Genomic DNA, 6,625 nt, shown 5'->3' with positions numbered 1-6,625 from the left:
GGTCCGCTGTTGTACCGTTCTCCTGTTGTTGTGCTTCTTGATCGTGGGTATCCACCAGTGTCTACAGGAAACCAACACATACTGATCAGTACCTAGCGTATGATTCACACCACCCTCAGTCAGTAAAGCGCGGTATTGTGAAGTGTCTGTACGACCGGGCTAAACGTCTCGTCACCAAACCATCAGTAATCGCTGGAGAGAAGAAACATCTGTCATCTGTACTTGTTTCTAACGGATATCCCTCCTCTTTTGTACAGAAGATCACAAAGGCACGAACAACCCCAAGAAGAGAGCCTGTCTCGGAATTTAAATCCACCGCCGTTTTACCTTATGTCCAAGGAGTTTCGGAGTCTCTCGGCCGCTGCCTAGAACAACAAGGCATTCGCACCGTCTTTAAGTCCGACACGACACTTCGGTCACACTTAGTGCGACCAAAGGACACCGTCAACCCGGCTAAACAAGATGGTGTTGTCTACAGGATTCCCTGTGAGTGCGGCAAAGTCTACATTGGGGAAACAGGGAGATCTATGCAGGAGAGGATCAAAGAACACGACAGGGATATACGACTCGCCCGAACCCAGACCTCCGCCGTTTCTGAACACACCCACGAGACCGGCCACTATCCTATCTGGAATGAGGTCAAGTTTATTGATCGAGATCCTCACTGGTACACACGTAGGGTCAAGGAAGCTATTCACATAAGACATCAACAGGGATAGTGGAATTGAAATTCCTGAAGCATGGATACCCACGATCAAGAAGCACAACAACAGGAGCACGGTACAACAGCGGACCACTGAGGGAACAGCTACTCGCCGGAACAATGGAACAATAGGAGGATCGAAATGCACCAATCACAGCCGATCTTTGTGATATAAATGATACCGTGCAATCAGTCGACCTTATCGCCTGAAGAAGACTAGCAGTAAGCAGTCGAAACGTCGCGATCTACATCTCAAGTGACTACATCGTGAGACAAACGATAATAAACTTTATTAACGAATCTATTGGTCTTCCGTTTAACAGCAATTCACTCGATATGGCATTGGTAATATTAGAGGAATTTAGGTTACGCGAGAATTTTTCAAAAAATTCCCAGAGCGAGAGATAGAACAAACAAGAACAACTTTGTCAATCCAATTACTGAAATAAGAAGCGCTCTTATCCACAAGATTTTCTTTAGTAGTGTATGTAGGACTACATGCGGTCCAATTTGGAAATAATTGGATGAAATTCCAAATTGGACTGGGATTTAGTCGTATTACTTATTAATTATGTTGCATCGAACCTCTCCATATTTCATTGGTAAAGGAGCTACGTCACGGTTTGAGCGTCTGGAAAAAGTTAACCTAAATTTTTCAAGTTTGTCGTTTATAATCCGACTTGTCAATCTTTTCCATCGTTAACCATCCTTGTTTCGCTATGGCTTATTATTATCTCTTTAGTGTTGTTGTTTTTTTTTTATCGTAGTAAAATATTATTTTCAGGTTTCCTAAAATTTAAAGGTAATTTTGTACGTGGCCAAAATAACTCAAAATACAGTGACTGTGCTCACTCTAAATTGAGAATTAATCTGGACCGTTTATAATAATTGATAAGTAATCGTGCACACACTTGCGTGGGACTGACAATATAATTATATTTATAGCCTTTCTGGGATGAAAAAAAATACTTCTTCGTTTGGTTTGATCTCTAACCCTACGAACATTCATTGATAAAATATCTTATATCGCGGTGCGGAATACTAGAAACTTCGAGGGAATATTTCAAGTGTCTCATTCTAAGTCACGATGATCTTTAATCGCGGCGATAACGCGCCGCTATTTCCTAGCCTTGTTCCTCTGCCTTTTTTCTTTCGGCACATAGTTTGACGAACTTTTCGGACACTGTTTTCGTGATCTGATCTTTTAAGCGACGATTTCAGGGCAACCATCGATCTTTTCTCTGATTCTCTTAGAGACTCTATTCTTCATCGACTAACATTTCTTTGAGCTCCAGGCTAGTGAGTTCTTCGACTGAGTAAAGGCGTTTACCATTTAACTAAAAATTTCGAAAATTTCGAAACGGGGACAGATGGTAAGGCTTGTTTTCCTATGAAACCATATTTTGCAAGCCTTCTCCGCTTCACCACTAGAGCTGCGTTTTCCGCGTTCACAAAACTTTTTGCCCGGTCGTGAAGCTTACACTAATAGTACACGATTAGCATCAACGGTTACGAATTAGAGCTCTGGGCCAATGAAAATTACAAAAATATTTTGGATAGGAGAAGGGGTCAGTTGTTCGCCTGACAACTCACATTTGAGAGAACTCAGAGCTACTTTTAAATAGAATTTAGGCTCTACGATCGCATGGTTAAAATACATTGTCAGCTAGGTCAATGACAATTTGCCTGTGACAACGTATTACAAGAAGATCTGTTTTTGTGCGCGTATATTTTTCTACCAATAAACGGCGATTTGGGTGACCGGTACAATTACAGTGGGTAATAGTTTTTTATAGAGATTTTCTTCATCTTCAGTAAGAATGAGTAAATAGACTCCTGAGTAAATAACTATATGTCACATGCCAGGTAGGTTGGAGGGGACTGGAAAAGAGTGAGTTGCCATAGAAACAGAATTTGTTATAGCCGTATGTGCGTTGCATTTGACATAGTCATTTACTCGAAACAACAAAAATTATGATTTGTTGAGTAATTTTATTTTATATAGACGTAAAAGAACTAACTTCATTGTAAGACTTTTTGAACGAACATTACGCTGATCTCCCTTAGGTTAGTCGTAGTTAGACCGAAATTTCGGACTCAGTGTATGCTATCTTTAACAAATTTATGATCGGTTTTATGTAAACGACGTAATCTGTTGATAAGAAAGTAATTGTCAAACATTAATTACTAAACTTTGAATCATTTGATCATTGTTTCTCTTTCACCTGACGCTAAAGTAGACTTTTAAAGAAGTTTAAAGAGGTTGAGAATCGCGTGGGAATCAACAACAAGTTATTTTTAATAGTTAATTTTCGTGGTATTAATTAAGAGCTTTTGTAACTACGCTTAAATCTAATCATCCTGACAGGGTTCAGCGTTTTTCCCATGCAATATTTTGTTCCTTATTTATTAAACTGATTCCACTCCTTTTGTTTCAGTTCGTGTCGGTTGACCTTGCCAGTTAGTATAGAGGGAAATGCATCCACAAATTCTCTCTGGAAAGAAATAAACAGGGCAATGTTAGTGTTGGTTCCTCCATGCATGACATTATTTAATGTAGTCATTCAAGCTGTAAGCTTTTTCCTCAATATGTATTCAGTTAATTTCAAAAACAACAAATCCATAACGCCCCACCATAGTGCGAAGGGGGAGGAGACTCAAACATTTATTTAGTGACTGGTTTAGACTTAACTAGGTTTCCAAGCCTCCAAGTAATTGATTTCTTTTGCTCCTCTACTATTAATGTTACCAGGCACTTCACTCTTTAAATCACTCGGAGATTTTATTTTGTTAAATATCCTTAAAGTCGTTGATTTCACCCTTGGATCACTTGCAGAAAGTTATTCTGACAGAACTTGAAAACCTACATTTCCTGCTTTCCTGCATAGCGTTCAGCTGGACCCATTTCTTGCAAATTGACTCGTGTCGCATTTGTTGTTTCTCACTGATATACAAACGGTAAGGTAAGGTCAAGTCTGTATACCAGTCAAGTGGCCCATCAGGCCGGAGCTTATCCCGGTTCTGTAGCAAGAAGCGACTAGGAATATTTCTACTACCCCCTGGATGGGACGCTAGTCCATCGCAGGGTTACCCCCAGTATTAAGTTCGCCGGTAGCCATTTATGCACCTGGGTAGAGAGAGGCACTGTGAGATTAACGTGTCTTTCCCAAGTACACAACACAATGTCCCCGGCCAGGGCTCGAACCCAGACCGCTCGATCCGGAGACGAGCGCATTAACCATGAGACCACCGCGCCTCCCCATTGCTAAAGTCAGTATAAATTGCATGTATTGATATACAAAACACGCTGACGTGACCAACGAAGTTCTCACAAAATAACTTCTAACCTTCTTTGGGCTCGTCCAGGATGCCATACTCTTTGCCAAGTTATCTTGCAGCTCCTTTATCATCTCATCTTGTTCTTTGTTCTTAAAATCACTGGACAACACGACAAATGCTTTCACGGACGCCTGCGGAATGCACAGAATTAGATCGTGAATACCGCGTTCCCAAAACAAGTTTTCTTTCTCAGACAACTTGAGTAAACTTATGACGGTAAAGCGCAAAGAGCGAGTTTAGAGACAATACGTCTTCGCCCCTTTTGGACTCAAATTAATTTGGTAGACGAAAAAAGTATCTTTAAGCCCTGATTTCAGAATAAATGCTTCATGCTTGTCTTAGATCCATATGTTTCTTTATCGTACTAGCGGAAGAAAAAAAAACATCTGGAACTCTTGTCTGTAACATGTGTTGAATTGTATCTTGCTAGGAAGTGCGAGACTCAACAAACTCTCAAACAAACTGTGAAGCACCTTCCCCGACGGTAGGAAAGATTCACTCATTACTCGCTCAGAAAAATCGTCATCACGTGATCATTTTTTTAAAACCGTCAATGAATTCAACGGTCCGTGCTTGAAAGAAAAGCCATTTCAACAGGCGTCTGGGATCCATAGCATCTTTGATGTGCTATTTGCTTAGCGGCGCAGTGTAATCTAGAACTCAGACTTCCCAGCTCGGCCAGCGGTTGTTGGTGGGGCAATCTCAAGATTGGACGCAATCGCAGTTGCAGGTCGAAGTTGCAGGTAGAAGCGAGGCGTTTGAGGTTGGCGACGAAAGTGGAGGCGCTCTCTTCTTCGCGTTGAATGCAATTGTGAAATCGGTATCGTTCGGCGATTAGAAGTTTCTTCGGATCGAAATGGCCTTTGAGAATGGTTGCAAGATCACCATAAGTTTTCTCCGAAGGAGCTTCTGCTGAGCACAGGTCCGAAAGGACGTCGAAAGCTTTGGAACCAATGACAAATATCAGAATTGCTTTGCGTTTGAATCGTTCGCTTGAATCCGCTGGAACACCGTTCGCGATAAAATACTGCTCCAAACGCTCCAAATAACGATTGATATGGGTGGAGGCTGGATCGAACTCCTCTATTTTACCTAAGCCTGGCATTATCCCTTCCTCGTCGCCAGATATGTTATGTTTTCGGGTTAGAAGAGTTCATAGACACACACACAACACACACGCATACAATATGGCGGATCCAACGACAAAGATTGTATTGATAAGAGCACATGGTAATGCACGCGACCGCTGTACACTACGCGGGCTCATAGAACTACTCCAGTTGCTGAATAGTCAATATAAAACATCTCGATCACTATAACAGTATTATCAAGTATCATTTCAAACAATGACTCGGTCTTCCTGACCTGTCCAAGTGGGTCAGGACTGCTGACCACAGCACAGTCCAAAACCGCTGGGTGTGAAATCAGACATTCTTCAACAAGGTAAGAATTTATATTGTCACTGAAAGAGAATGATTTGTGATTTCATAAATACAGCTAGATACAAACAAAAAAAAGATGATTGGGGTACAGTGACCTACTGACTAGAGATTCGTCACTTGATCAAATGACCACAGCCGGAGAACACGGTTGTTTACCATTTACACGGAGAAATCGGTTCTTAAAAGGTTTGTGCAAATGGTAACCAAAAATACCTGATGGTAAGTTCCGTTCGGATTGCCATTTACCATTTACTAAAAAAAAAAATAATAAACAATTTACCAAAAGGGACAAGGATGGGTTAAACGTGATCATAATTCCAAGAATTGCAAATGGTAAGCAAATTTTCCACTCGGATATTTTGGTTGGAAATTTTGGAAAACCTGTCAAGGCGCTCCGCTTATTGCGCATTTTCCGGTAGTTTAACGTCATCGCTTCTGCATGCATTGCGTGCCGTATATTTTTTACTTGATGACGTCCGTGTTGTCATCTTTATTAGAGCTGTAACAAACTTTCCCTTCCATTCAATTCATTCCGGAAATTTCAGTCAGAATGTAAATGGTTCGAATGTAAAACCCTTTTGACAAACAAAACATTGTCATTCTTCACAATAAACTTTTAATTAAAGCAGCGAAATTAAGAGGATAATTTCACTTTTAATACAACATAAAGCGAAAAGCGTTACACCGTTGGCGTTAACAACACAAGTGAGGCTCTGAAACGGTCTTTACATGCTAGATATTACCTTGGTCGGTCGAGCCATTCACATTCTGACCGAAATTTCCGGAATTTTCGGGTAAGTGGTGAACAACTCGTGTTTCACTAGCTTTCACTGACAAAGGTTCACGATCAAAACGTCGTCTCGGTGAGAAAATAACATGCTATGGTCATCTATTAGCAGTGTTTGTTACAGCTCTAATGAAGACGACACCAAGTAACACCAAGTAAAAAACATTCGGCACGCAATGCATGCCGAAGCGATGACGTTAAAGTACGTTTTCTTAAGGTTATTCCCCTGAAATAAAACTGCCAATAGATTTTTGTTCAAACTTTGTCCACTGAATATTTATCGTATGAGAACTTTAATTATAGAATAAACAAGGGGGCTTGTCCATGCTCGTCAAGGAGCAGTGAGACAGTAAA

The 6,625-nt window shown here is 40.8% G+C and overlaps 1 long non-coding RNA gene across 1 annotated transcript; it reads right to left on the bottom strand.

Moving 5' to 3' along the window:
• Positions 1–2,675: 2,675 nt before the first annotated feature.
• On the bottom strand, positions 2,676–5,926 carry LOC110050652 (uncharacterized). The gene is made up of 3 exons (XR_002296868.2): positions 5,408–5,926; positions 4,051–4,173; positions 2,676–3,198 (listed from the first exon to the last, which is right to left on the bottom strand). It is a non-coding gene; the product is annotated as an uncharacterized LOC110050652 (long non-coding RNA).
• Between the last annotated feature and the right edge of the window lie 699 nt (positions 5,927–6,625).

This window comes from Orbicella faveolata, unplaced genomic scaffold (genome assembly GCF_042242905.1).
Source record: "Orbicella faveolata isolate gen_17 unplaced genomic scaffold, um_ofav_v1 contig_46, whole genome shotgun sequence".
Classification (NCBI taxonomy): domain Eukaryota; kingdom Metazoa; phylum Cnidaria; class Anthozoa; order Scleractinia; family Merulinidae; genus Orbicella; species Orbicella faveolata.
The sequence above is the reverse complement of the archived record's forward strand: the minus strand, read 5'-3'. Positions and strand labels throughout refer to the sequence as shown.